Source organism: Callospermophilus lateralis, chromosome 14 (genome assembly GCF_048772815.1).
Source record: "Callospermophilus lateralis isolate mCalLat2 chromosome 14, mCalLat2.hap1, whole genome shotgun sequence".
Taxonomy (NCBI): Eukaryota; Metazoa; Chordata; class Mammalia; order Rodentia; family Sciuridae; genus Callospermophilus; species Callospermophilus lateralis.
Genome location: NC_135318.1, coordinates 31,706,150 through 31,720,652, shown reverse-complemented (window position 1 = coordinate 31,720,652; position 14,503 = coordinate 31,706,150).

Sequence of the window (14,503 nt, the reverse complement as noted above, 5' to 3'; positions counted from 1 at the left end):
AGGGATGAGGTTGAGCTCCTATGAGGGCAGGGAATTCGGAAACATAAAAAAAAAAAAAAAAATGGATGACAAATTTTGTCCACTTCGCACCATTTTGCAAAGCCAAATCTGTACTTGGTAGGGCTCATTCATGTTCTCTAAGGATACTTAGTAACCTGAGTTATCTTAGAGGGTTATGTGAATAGAATCTATTATGGGCCACCCATTTCAGTTGTATTTTTTCATTTACTCTCCACTGTAACTGTTTGGGTTGGGTACATCTATCTTCATTTTACAAAAAGCCAAAATTAGAGATTAAGAAAGGTATCCAAAAAAATAATGAGTAAAAAATTGTAATCCCTTTTTATCTTATTCTATTCCACCTAAGAAATAAAATATCATCAATAAGTGCCTTTAAATTATCTGTAAGCCAATTAACAATCAGAACATTTTTATTTATGCAATGAGGCAAAAACTGTATGGATTTCTAGTTAGTAGATTTTAGACTTGTGGTAAATTTTGTGCCTTATAGTTCCTCTTCAAAATTATTACAACAATGCGGTTGCAATAATTTATGGTATTGATTTCTGCATTTAGATTCAGGTGAGATGAAAGGGAAGCTGTTCTAAAATTTGCAATGTGAACATCATCACTGAACAATGTCAGGTTTTCATTATGTCAGTTATGACATGCAATTCAATAAATCACAATTAATAACAATATCATATAGGAACTTTAATTGGCAAAACACTCTAACCTCAATTAACATATATTAAAACTTTTTGTTATAACCTGCTGTATTCTAATAGGAATTAACACAAAGAATCTCATGTCTTTCTGCCAACTTTGGCTTAGTGAAAATGACTCTAACAAAGATTACAAGCTAATATTTGAAGGCAACAGGAGAAGAATCTCTATGTGCTTTTGATTAAGGGTTTAGTAGATATCACTACAGAATCTTAAAATATTTTTAAAAGTTTATTTTTGTCCTATTATATGTTAAAGTTATGATAACCCAAATATCATGGTATAGATACAATAGCAAACAGAGGAACAGGACAGAATACAAAATCCATAATGATTATAAGAATACAAACTTAAAATTTTAAAAACTGATTTCATATAAAGAGCAACAGAATCAATTTCTCAATAAATTGTGTTAGAGAACAATAAACTGCCTGAACTTTAAAGAAAAAAATATTATATTTTTCTGTTTACCAAAATAAATTCAATAGGTATTTAAAATGTAAAGACTAAAAGCTAAAGTTATGAAAACATGAGTGATCATTGACCCAATCTTCAGGTATGTGTTTTATAAGTATTCTATACAAGGATAGATATTAGAAGGATGAACTAGGACAGACTACAGGTTTGTCTGCACAAAGTTCAAGGTGAGAGTGAGAGGATGCAGCCTTGAATGAGTGGTGCCCGTAGTTCAGCAGGCAGTGACCCTGGTCCTTTTAAGTCTGTAATGCAACTTTCACTTTAGGAGTGTGCATCCTTGATGTGAGTGTCTAGGAAGGAGGGCACATTGCAACTGAAAGTTTCACCCTGTTACGTAGTGTCTGCTGAAACAGATCCACATGGCCATGGTAGCACCATGTTATGGCTTCCCTCAAAGGAAATATTTTGATTTTCTAAAACTTAGATTTATTCCAAACTGGCACATAAAAACATAAGTATTCCTGTAATCCCAGTGGCTTGGGAATCTGAGGCAGGAGGGTGGAACTCAGCCTCAGCAAAAAGTGAGGTGCTAAGCAACTCAGTGTGACCCTGTCTCTAAATAAAATACAAAAAGTGGCTGTGGATGTGGTTCAGTGGTCAAGTGCCCTTGAGTTCAATCCCTGGTACCAAAAAAAAAAAAAAAAAAACCCATAAAAATATAATTTTTATTAATGGAGTTCTATGTGATGTTTCAATACAGGTACACATTGTATAATGTTTAAATCAAATTAAATTTATGTATCTTCTCTAATATTTATCATTTCTTTATTTTGAAAACATCCCAAATGCTTCTACCTTTTAAAATTATATATTACCTTACTGTTATCTATAATCACTTGCACAATACCAACCAGAATTTACTATTATAAGTATGAATATTGATGTATCAAAATAAATAGGATTTTTAAAATTATTTTAAACATCAAAAGCTTCATAATGATAATATATGGATGTGTTTTTGAAGTCTTTATGTGTATTAGGTTTCAAGGATTAAAATGAGGTTCTCCATAATTGACAGAACTTTAAGAATGTAATCTAAAAGTTCAAATCTGATAGATTTTATTTTGCTCTTTCGAACTAACATCATACCCTTTTCAAATGTCTTCAATATAATTCTTCCATGTTTTTCTTGATAAATGCTCCATTCCTTTGTTTTTAAATATTCATATAGCCCCCTTTTAGAGATCTTCTCAGCACCTTTTTCAGAGACATTTTTGAACTGTATTACTTTATTAGATCCACTTTACTCTCCCATGCTGGGTGGGAGATCTCCTTATTCTACTTTGCAAAGCTGTCATGGGAGAAGAGGGGTAATGTGATGTGCAAAGAACCACAGTACAATGGATCCCAACCTGTCTAGTACACCCTGCCCTCTGCCTGCTTGCAGTGCTTGAAATTCTGTGTTATTTGTTTTTTTTTCAAAATTGCATCTCTTCCTGCATCTTTACTAGATATAAATCACATTTTTCTGAACCATGCCAAAAGTTCCTCAAACAGAAGCCATTCTTAACTCTTCTCTCAACTTCCCCCATGCAATCTCTCAGCGGATCCTATCAGTGTTATTTCTAGAATATCTAGAATACAACCAGTCTTCACCACCTCCACCACTTCCACCCTAGCATAAGGTTCTATCTTCTCTTGTCTGGACTGAAATAACTTCCCCACTGATGTTATTACTTCCTGTACTGATTCATTGATGACTACTCCACACACCAATGTCAGAGTAATCTTTTTTAAACGTGTCATTTCTTTTCTAAAATGCTTCATAGTTCCCCCTAAAAGTCTAAAGCCCACTAATATTAACAGTGCCCTGAAGGATCACTCTCATCCCTATTGCTGACCCAGTCATTTTTATTACTTTATTCTTTCTCAAAAACACAAAACACTCCTTGACTTTGGTGATCTGGCATTTTTTCCTTAATCAGGTCTACCCTGGGCCAGTGGTTCTCAAAGTGTGGTCCCTGAGCCAGGAGCATTCATATCAACCGGGAACTTGTTAGAAATGCAAAGTCTCAGGCTGTGTAGCACAACAATAGAATTAGAGACACCAAGGGTCTGGCCCAGAGAACTATGCTATTAAGTAATCTATTAGAGAATTTGCCATTTTCCTCCCTTGTGATACTAGGGATTAAACCCAGGGACATCCTACCACTGCACAAAGCCCTTCCTTCCTTCCTTCCTTCTTTCCTTCTTCTCTTTCTCCCTCCCTCCCTCTCTCCCTCCTCCCTCCCTCCCTCTCTCCCTCCTCCCTCCATCCCTCTCTCCCTCCTCCCTTCCTTTCTCTCTTCCTCCCTCCCTCCCTCCCTCCTTCTTTTCTTCTTCCTTCCTTCCTTGAAATAGGTTCTTGTTAAGTGGCCAAGCCTGCCTTTCAAATTGCAATCCTTCTGCCTCCACCCCTGAGTAGCTGGGATTATGGATGTGTGCCTCTGTATCTGGTTTATACTCGTAAAGCCTTACTGTCCCAACTCATTCTGGCTCTTATTCAACAGTTACAGAGATCTTCCTGACCCAGCCTCAAACAGCATCCCTATTCCTCTTCAACAAGTTATCTTGATTTACTTTTCATGTTTCACATAGGGGTCAGAATTATGATTATAATCTAAAATCTAAAATTTAGATTATAATCTGATAACAAATAGTTACTTTTTAAAATTTGGTGTTCAAAACAATTCTATCATTCAGTCTTATTTTACACATGTAGAAGTGAACCATGTAAAGTTCAATTCGTTGTCCAAATTAAGCAATCATTATGTCAAACTTAAGCAGTCTAAATCTAGGGCTCATACCATTAAGCACCTCTTGTCACTCCCCTTTTAAAAATTCTCCAATAGCTTTCCTCTCACTTTTAATAAAATCCAGCCCTCACGAGGAGGTAATAAAATGATATCTTGTTAAGTGCCAAGCAGACAATGGGTTTAATAAATATAATTGTAAAAACTCACACACACAGTCTCTTTGAAGATTGCTGTTATTCCAAAAGATTATCAGAGAATATCCTTAGTAAATATCCTATGAATTGAAAGTTTGAGCAAATATTTTATTTAGAAACCAGGAATAAAAATCCAGTGTTATGGAGGCTGACAGCACATTCTTTAAATTCCTCATGTATTTTGGCATGGCATACATATCTGTAATGTAAAAGAAGAAGATAAAACTGTTTCTTGTGCAAATGGAGACATGCTTTTGTAAAAGATTGTGCAGAGCTTTTTCGAACTCAAATTCTGTGCTTTCTTGGAACCAGAGTGAGGGATTGCTACATGGAAAATAGAGGTAAAAGGTCAAGAACCTGACACACATACCAATGCTCCATAGTACACATTTCCTACAATATAAAATGAATTTAAGTCATTTGTTTAAAGCTAACAGAGACATTGTTACAAATTCTAAGAAGCCAGGGATGAAATCAATTTTACACTACTCAGTTGTATCTTTAGATATATTTCTATTTATTTTCTGTGTTATTGATGTTGTATTGTCCTATTTAAATAAAATCTGCATGGGCATGTATCTCTCTCTCTCTCTCTCTCTCTCTCTCTCTCTCTCTCTCCTCTCTCTCTCTCTCTTTCTCTCTCTCTCTCACACACACACACATACACATACATATATACACACACAGTGTGTTCTTAAGGCTTTAAATAGGTTTACTTGCATTCTCATTATATCCTTCTACATCCCTAAACTGATTTTACATGTGAATTTCTCATAAATGGGCGATTTCTGGAGCAACTCTTAATGTCTCAAAAAGACTTCTGTATTTGTTGTATTTTTTAGTAGACTTGATAATCCCATTATTTGGCCGATACACTTTAACTCCAGAAGCCAATCCAACTCTATGCAGCCTGGAGCAAAGGAGCTGAGTTCAAACCACAGAGCTCTCCATGGTCCTGCCCAAGAAGCACCACGCATCTATCCAGTCATCTCTGACAGTGAAAAGTGGCACTCATCTGGCCCCTTGAAGATATTTTGAATCCTACTGCCTTAAAGCATCGATGACAATTACCCCACCTAGTTGCCTTGAAATCCAATTTTGTTCATCTGGTTCCTAAATTATCTTCAGGTATTTCACCACTCCGTTTCTTAACTTTATATAACATATTACAATCAATAATTTATGAACAATATTTTATTAAAAATACTAGAAGAACCATTATAAATAAGGCTAGAAACTTATCCTGATAAATGTTCTCTATAATAATAGTGTATATAATAATATATATAATAATATATCTCAACACATCATTATATATAATAATATATCTCAACACATCATTATATTTTAATTCAGGAGGACACGAAGTAATAATAACAATGAGCAATATGCAAAATATGTGAAAACATGTAAACATATGAAATGAAAATAGTAGAGAATTGTGCACTCAGGTACTAAGAATTATTATTATTTGAAGTGATATTTTATGTCTTTATTTTTAACACCTTGACAAACAAAAATCATACAATTGTGAAATCTGCACTAGACCCAATAGAGAGAAAAGCTAATTAATATTTTGATAACATATAGAGTATATCATTTTTGCATGTGACCAGATCAGTGGTCTTAAGTTTTATTCCAATACTTGAATTTTGAATGTTGGTTTACTTCTCATTACCCACATGCTTCCTTTGCTCTCAGTTTTCTTATCTTGATAACTCATTAGTTCCATTTTGGTTTAGATAATCAAAATATGAATTTAAAATATGCTCCATAAGTACTTCTCTTAGTAACATTGCAAATACAACCTGATAACAGGCAGATCATCAAAGGTACATAGGGTTCTTAAAATTTTAGTATATATCAAACTTTAATTTCTAGATAACACATGCAAAAAGTGTAACAAAATGTTTAAATGTATATAAGAATTTCCATATCAAACAGTATCCCATAAATGTTTACTAGCACTATTAATGAAAGAAATAAAAACTCTCTGTACTTTTTAATACATTTATATGATCAAAATTATTTTCACTGTTGGGAGAGTGAAGGTTCAAAAAAAATTATTAACCCACTGTGAAAGTAGTCTATATATACTGTCCACATTTATATAGTCTCTTTGGTTCAACCTGGGATGCATATGAATGATTTGGTGTTCTAATTTGAAAGTTTTCTAGAATATCTTCTCATGCATTTCCTGAGATCATTTTCATAGGTAAATATTTGACAGAGATACCAAGCTAAGAATAGAATACAGTACAGTAAAATACTAATCTTTAGAGCATACATTGGTCTTAACTAAAAGCTGCTTTCTTGACAAGATGTATAATTTGATTTTGAAATTTTACATATTTAGACTGGAAAAGACCAATTGTAAAAGCATGAGAATTATCTGCTCCAAGAGAGTAAGTCAAACTCTTTCAAGATTTCTATTGCAACTTAATTCTAAAAAAGATTATTCATTTTGAACAAGAAAACTATATGTAATATATAAAATAATTAAACAATTATTGACCTGTATATAGTATATATGTATATGAAATTAAAGGGATATAAATAAGAAAAGAAGAATTCAAATGTTCTTTGTTTGAAGATTATATGATCCTATAATTATAAGATCCCCCAAATCCAACAGAATATCTTGGAGCTTATAAAATACGAAGTAAAATCAATATACAAAACTCAAGAGCTTTTCTATATACCAAAAACAAATATGATGGAAAAGAAATCATAAAATGAATTACATTCACAATAACCTCGAAAAAGAACAAAAAATCTGGGAATAAATCTAAATAAGGAGTTGAAGGATCTCTATAATGAAAATTATAGAACACTGAAGAAAGAAATTGACAATGGTATTAGAATATGGAGAGACCTCCTCTTTTCTTGGATAGGCAAAATTAATATTGTTATCAAAAATGACCTACAGATTGAATGTTATCCTCATCAAAATCCCAACAACATTCTTCATAGAACTATGGGAAAAAAGTCCTAAAATTCATATGGAAGACTCAATGACCCAGAATAACCAAAGCAATTATGAGCAATGAGAGCAAGGCTGGAGGCATCTCAATATGTGATCTCAAATTATACTACAGAGCTATAGCAACAGAAACAGCATGAAATTGGCATCAAAACAAATAAAAAGAACAATGTAAACAGACAAACCAACCAAGATATCATCATCTAATTCTTGACAAAAGTGCCAAAAACATGTTGAAGAAAAAGGCTCCTTTTAATAAATGGTGCTGGGAAAACTGAATATCCATATGTAAAAGAATGAAACCAGACTCTTATCTCTCACCCTGCACAAAAGACAATTCAAAGTGGATCAAAGACATCCGAATTAGACCAGAAACTGCAGCTGCTAGAAGAAAACACAGAGACAACAAGGTAATGTATAGGTACATGCATCAACTTCTTTAATAAAAGTCCTAAAGCTCAAGAAATGAAACCAAGAATAAATAAGTATTTGGTATCAAATTTAAAAGTTTCTGTACAACATGGGAAACAAGAACATAAAAAGAGTCCAAAGAATGGGAGAAAATCTTTGCCAGCTACTTTTTTGACAGAGGATTAGTATTTGGGCTATATAAAAACTTGCCACCACATAACAAATAATCAGTAAATGGGTAAATTAACTAAATAGACATTTCTCAAAAATAAAAAAATACAAATGACCAAGGAATACATGAAAAAAGTTTTCAACATCCATAGCAATCAAGGATATGCAAATCAAAACTATACTGAGATTTTATCTTACTCCTGCTAGAATGCCAATTGTCAAGAATACAAACAATAAAAAAAAATGCTGACAAGGATGTGGGGGTGGTGTGGATCACTTAATTATTTTTTTGGTTGGACTGCAAATTAATATAATCCTTATGGAAATCAGTTTGGAGACTCTTAAAAAGACTAGGAATGGAAGCACCATATGACCCAGCTATACTCCCTGGGATTTATCCAAAAAATTAAAATCAGCATACTATAGTGATGCATGAATACCAATGTTTATAGCAGCACAATTCATAATAGCTAAGTTATAGAACCAGCCTAGGTGTTGCTCATAAAAAAAATGTGGTATATATACACAATGAAGTTTTACACAGTCATAAAGAAGAATGAAATTATGCCATTTGCTGGCAAATGGATGAAAATGGAGAACATTATGCTGAGTGGAAAAAAAAAAAAAAGCTAGACCCTGAAAGTCAAGGGTAGAATGTTTTCTCTCACTTGTGAAAGCTAAAGAGAAAAGAGGGATAATAAAAAAGGAATCTCATAAAAAATAGAAGGGAGAACATTAGCGTACAGGAAGAGATTGAGGGGGGAGGGAGAAGAGGAGGGAAAGGGGAGGTATTGGGGAACAAAATCTACCCAATTACGTTTGTGAATGAATCACAATGAATCTCTCTTTTATTTTTAATTACAATGTACCAGTTTTAAAATAAATAAATCGTAGGGACACCAGCAGAGTAGAGGAAGTGGATCAGGAGGATGGAGGAAGGGAAGGAAAGGAGAAGTACTAGGGAATGAAATGGAATAAGTTATGTGCATGTATGAATATGTCACAATGGATCGCACTATTGTGTATAAGACAAATGCACTAAAAACATAAAAAAGAAAACGAAAAAAAAAGTCAATATTTTGCTATAAGAAAGTCAGGAAAAGGGGAGACAGGAAGATGAGAAATAAGTGGTAACACAGGTCCTCTGTTAAGTTTTACCAGCAAAGCAAACATTTTGGGAAAGCCCCACTTCAAAAACATTGCCTGGAAACAATTTGTTATTATTGACACAGAGATACTAATGTGATGAAAGCCAAGCAATTATTGTGATCTTGTTTGGAAAATCATATTGAATGTTGCATGTCATTTCCAAGAAAAATAACAATTGATTACTTTTTTTTTCTCTCTCAACTCTGATAATGTATTTTGCTAACCCCAATTAAACAATAACACATTTAAAGTTCTCGTTTAAAAAAATAACTTTTTTATATTTTCTAATATCATAATTGAGATGAAAAAATGTTGATACATCTGCTCCCTCTTTTATTCCACCAAAAAAAATGTCTCTGAGGTTTTGAAATAAGAATTTCCACATGAAAATGAGAGTGTTTATAACACATTGGAACAGTTTTGCTCACTTCCCTTTTCCATTTAGATTGATTCAAGGAAATGGGTATTAGAATAAAAACTCCTGCTCACATTTAGATGATTATTTATTGGGCATTACTCAAGGTCTGTCTAAGGACAAGGACAACTTTGGCTCCAACAGTGACTTCTGAAAAGCATCCAGGAAAATGTTCAGAAACAAATGAATGGTGTGTTATAAAATTCCCCAGGATGGCACAGTACATCATGCGTTATATAACTATATATTTTCACACTGATATTCCTGTGGTTCCATGAAAGACAGAACATTGAGGGGGTAGAGAAGCTTGGCATGTGGCAAAGCTGACATTTCTATCAGGAGAGTAATTTTCTGTGCAAGCCATTTAAATTTCCACAAAATTATGTTATTTGATGAACTTCTGAAAATCTTTTCTAGTTCTGAAAGGGTATGTTTTCTTTATTTAGACAGATAGTATTCACATTGTGATATAAACAAACCTCATTTTAATCACTGTATATTTTCTGAAAAGAGGAAACAGTCATGAACTATTTGTAAGTGGAAAAGTTTCCAAACCTCATTTATTCTACATGTTCGCCAATGTTTCATCTCCTTGTGAAAAAACGAAAGTTCAAATGCATCAGAAAGTATCCTATATTTTAATGATTTCTTTTTCAAACCAACCATTGATGGTACCTCCCCCGTTAGGATATATACTCTTGCTAAATTCTTCAAAAAGTTATTCATCTTGTACTCATCATCTCTTAGTCAACATTCTTTATGGAATATATTCCTGCCTTGCTGCATATTTGGAAAATTTGGGAAATGAGTCACTGAACTGATTTCCTATCTTTGGTAATCCTGAATTTTGCACTGTTAAGGTAGGCAGATGAGAGAGTAAAAGAACACTTCAGTTGGAGAAAATAAGCGGATTTAAGCTGAATTTCAAAGAAATATAATAGCATATTAATGAGTATCAGAAAATTAATATCAAAGATGATATATGATTTTATTTTTAAGAATGTATGACTATTGTAAAAGAACCCGGAGGGCCATGTTTACACATTTCTTTTTGGTTCTGCTCATGATTATTGTGAAATTTTTTAAGATTAAATGTTTCTTTGTCTCTATCAACTTCTCACACTCCAAGGACATTTGGTATGGTTTAGTATATATTAGAATTACAAAATTTAGCTGAGCACAGTGTCTCATGCCTAAAATCCCAGCGACTCTGAAGGCTGAGGCAGGAGGATTGTGAGTTCAAAGCCAGCCTCAGCAAAAGCAAGGCGCGATAGCGGAGGATGGGAAAGGCAGCAGAATACAACAGACTCCAGAATGGCAATATGTAAATCAATGTGCAACTGATGTGATTCTGCAATCTGTATATGGGGTAAAAATGGGAGTTCATATCCCACTTGAATCAAAGTGTGAATTATGATATATCAAAAACTATGTAATGTTTTGAACAACCTACAATAAAAATCAATTAAAAAAAAAAAAAAAAAAAAAAAAAAAAGCAAGGCGCTAAGCTACTCAGTGAGAACCTGTCTATAAATAGTATACAAAGTAGGGCTGGGGATGTGGCTCAGTGGTTGAGTGTCCCTGAGTTCAATCCTCAGTAGCCCCAAAATAAAAAATTACAAAATTTAAAAACGAGAATTAAAAATCAGAGTGATTCTTAACACAGAGACTATGGGACCCAGTTTTTAATCTATGGATGTGGAAATGGAAATGTATAAATATACCCAGGAAGAAACAAAGTTACATTAGGAATGGGAGAGAAAGGCTGAGAAATTACTTAAATTTCCTTTCAGGGTTGCAATATTAGTACAAAATTTTTGAAAAGTTTTGTGGGGTTCACTTTTGCATATGAGGGGAAGAACAATGGCAAGCTGCAAGGGGGAAAAATCATCAAGAGAAGAAAAGCATTCAAGTTTGTGTGCTTCCTGCTCCTCTGCTTTACACCCTGTAGCAGTAAATGAACGATGGCCTTCAGTTGTTATGCTTCCTGCTAACTGGGGTAGAGTAGCTGGGCCTACCCCTGTGCAATAAGACTGTGAGTGGGAAGTGCTTTGAGCACTTTGGAGAGATATGTTTTATAAATACTATTATTATTAAGGCTATTATTAAAGCTGAGCCCTGGTTTTAGCTGATGTGTTTCTGAAGGCAGTGGGTGGCAGCAACTGACTTCATGACCTACTGCAGGCTCTAAGCATCCTCTTTCTCCCCCATGCACTGAACCTCAGCTCTGTTGTTTTTCATCCCTTTATTTTCTCAAGCACTTCACCCTCCCTCCTTTTCACAGAAGGTCAATCCTCAGAGAAGGAGACAATCAGGCAAGAAAACTCCCAAGAAAAAAATCAAAGTAGTAATTTTAGCAAAAATAACTGGATTTAGCCCATGATAAAATGACTTTTTTATAGAGTATGCCTCATGCACATGTTGATTACTGTACATCTCTCCCACACATTGCCATTGTCCAAAGATGTCAGCTACAAGGAGTTTAAATCTTCCGCAGGCCTTCTTACAATGCCTCCAGGTGCCTTTTAACCTGGAACTAGTAATGAGCACTTATCAATACTATCCTGGCTTAATTTGTTCACACACAATCGCCCACCCATGCAACTTTTATGTACCCAAGGCAGCCCATTTTATAGAAATGTTTTGGATTCTTTTTTCTCTCTCTTTAAAATAAATATTTCAAATTACATTAGGGAGTACAAAATTTAATGTTATCCTATGTATATTTTAATTGTAGCTTGTAACTAGAAAGGCTCAGAAACTCATTGAAGTATATATGGACAAAAGAAAAATGTCCCAATAAGATTGGATTCACATGAGAAACTCTGAAATGAAAAATTCCCTAAGAAAGATACAAAATTAGTGTTGAGATCTGCCAGGTTTATACAACTAGATATTTCCTAAATTTCACAGTCTTTGAGATGATTGTTTCAAATAGCACACAGAGATACATGGAATTGGTCTACTTTTCATGTGAGGTAAGTAATCCTGTACAAAAGAGTTCCCATATCAGCCTTTAGATAATGAGCTCATAAGTCAATATTTCATAAGTCTATTATGAAGACATGAATTTTAGTTCATTTGCCACATCCCTCAGTTCACAAGTGGAGGGAGGAACTTTTAACAAGACAGGTGAAGTCTCTTGTAAATGTCACAATGTTTGGGGCAAAGTGAGGACCAAAGCCAACGTTATCCAGAACAAGTCAAGATTTGGAAACCTTATAGTTGTTCTTTTGTTTAAGATTAAAATATATAAGTTGATTACACAAATATTAAAATGCAAAAAAAAAAAGAAAAAAAGTATTAAAAAATGCATAAGAGAAAAATGTTCTCCCAAAGAGAACCCATGTTATTTTGATATAGTTCTTTCTGGCTTTCTTTCTCATTCTTCCAGTGTAAGTATATGTGAATATACTTATATATGTATACATTAACAAATATGTAAATGACATTGGATTGATACTGATTCTTTCCTTCAGCTTTGGAATAAGAATTTTCCATAGATTTATCCATTTTAAAATACATTTTAAATTATAAAATACATTATGGCCCCTTTGAGTAATATTTCAAACCATCTCTCATTCAAGTTAAATTCTATTTTATGTTTATCTTTAGTTCTTGTCTGTTTCTATAGGGAAAAACACATACTTAGAAATAATACACTATAAGAATAACAAGAAATGAATTTTTATTCATAAAGTCAAATCTCCCAGCTCACATTTAGGATGTATTTAAGTTGATGTGATCATTTCTACCAAAAAAATCTTGAAAAGAGGATAGAACTGAATACAGAGAGATTGTTCTCATAATAGGAAAAGTATATTACTATGATGGGATTCTTCTGGTAAATAGGATAACCGAATGAGAATCTTTAAAATAAATACGAATTATCAGTTAATTATGGAGCAACAGCTAGCTCATTGTACTAATAAACCAAGAAAAACAGAAGCTTTTAGTTTTAACACACTTTTAAGTTCTGATTATAGAAACAGAAGAAAGCTATGTAAGTCAGATTAACAAAAATGGCATTGCATCTACAATATTCCAAACATGGTGTTAGATATTAGGAACAAAAAGGCGCACAAAATATGATTTCAGCTCTTGAGTAAATCATCCTAATAGGATGTACAAATATATATTCCAGTAACTAAAATGTTTTCCAATCTAATAATTTCGTTGTGAATACATGAAAGTTTTTGTGGAATGGCAGAGGAATCATCAATTAATTTTGATTGGAGAATTGGCATTTAATATCAGATTTGGTAGGATGTCACCACTGAAAGCATTGGCAAGAGGGATTTCCCCAGAATGTTGGGTGTGCTATTGTGTGTGAATAAATTAAGCCAGGATAGTATTGATACTAATTTCAGTAGTTGGTAGAATTCTACTAGTTCATAGAATGATGCAAAAAACTTCCAAGAAGGAAATAGTTGAAAATTCCTATCCAGGTATAAATGGTAGAATGTTCCACAATTAAACTGTTTTAAATGAATAATAGGTTGTAACAATGGAGAATCCATTCAGGCGTTTGGTCATCATAAGTTCATATACCATGTACCACACATTTAGCACTGTTCCAGACAGTAAGAAGATAGCTGTCACCAGACAGATAAAGTTTTTCATTCTAAAATAGCAGAGAAAGTCTTGAGTCTGGACCTCAAGGTAATTGGGTATCTAGTGACATAGTATTAAGAAAGCTACTCCAACAAAAAAACAAATTTTGAATCTTCTTTTTGATATGTGGATGCTAAGACACAACAAGGAGAGGCAGGGAAGAATAGAAGAAGTTCAGTAGATTAGACAAAAAGGAATGACAGGAAGGGAAGGGGAGATGGGAAATAGGAAAGACAGTGGAATGTATCTGACTTTCCTACATACATATATAAATTCACCACATAGAATCTCTACATCATGTATAACCACAAGATTGGATCCTAATTAGAATAAGATATACTCCATATTTGTACAGATATGCCAAATTATACTCTACTGTTATGTGAAACTAAAAAGAACAAATAAAAAAGAAATTAATTTTAAATAGTGAATCTTCAGCACAGAAACTTACATTTAAAACTACAGCACTAAGTAAGAAAGATCATCTTAAGTAGGGAAGAAAGAAAAGAGGGAAGGGAGAGAAAATTTGATCTTGTAACATGTGAGAGTCACAAACAAAAGGCAGACATGCTAAAAGGCACTGAAAAGAAAGGGCCAGTGTGTTAGTTCAGGGAGTGGTCAGGAAAAC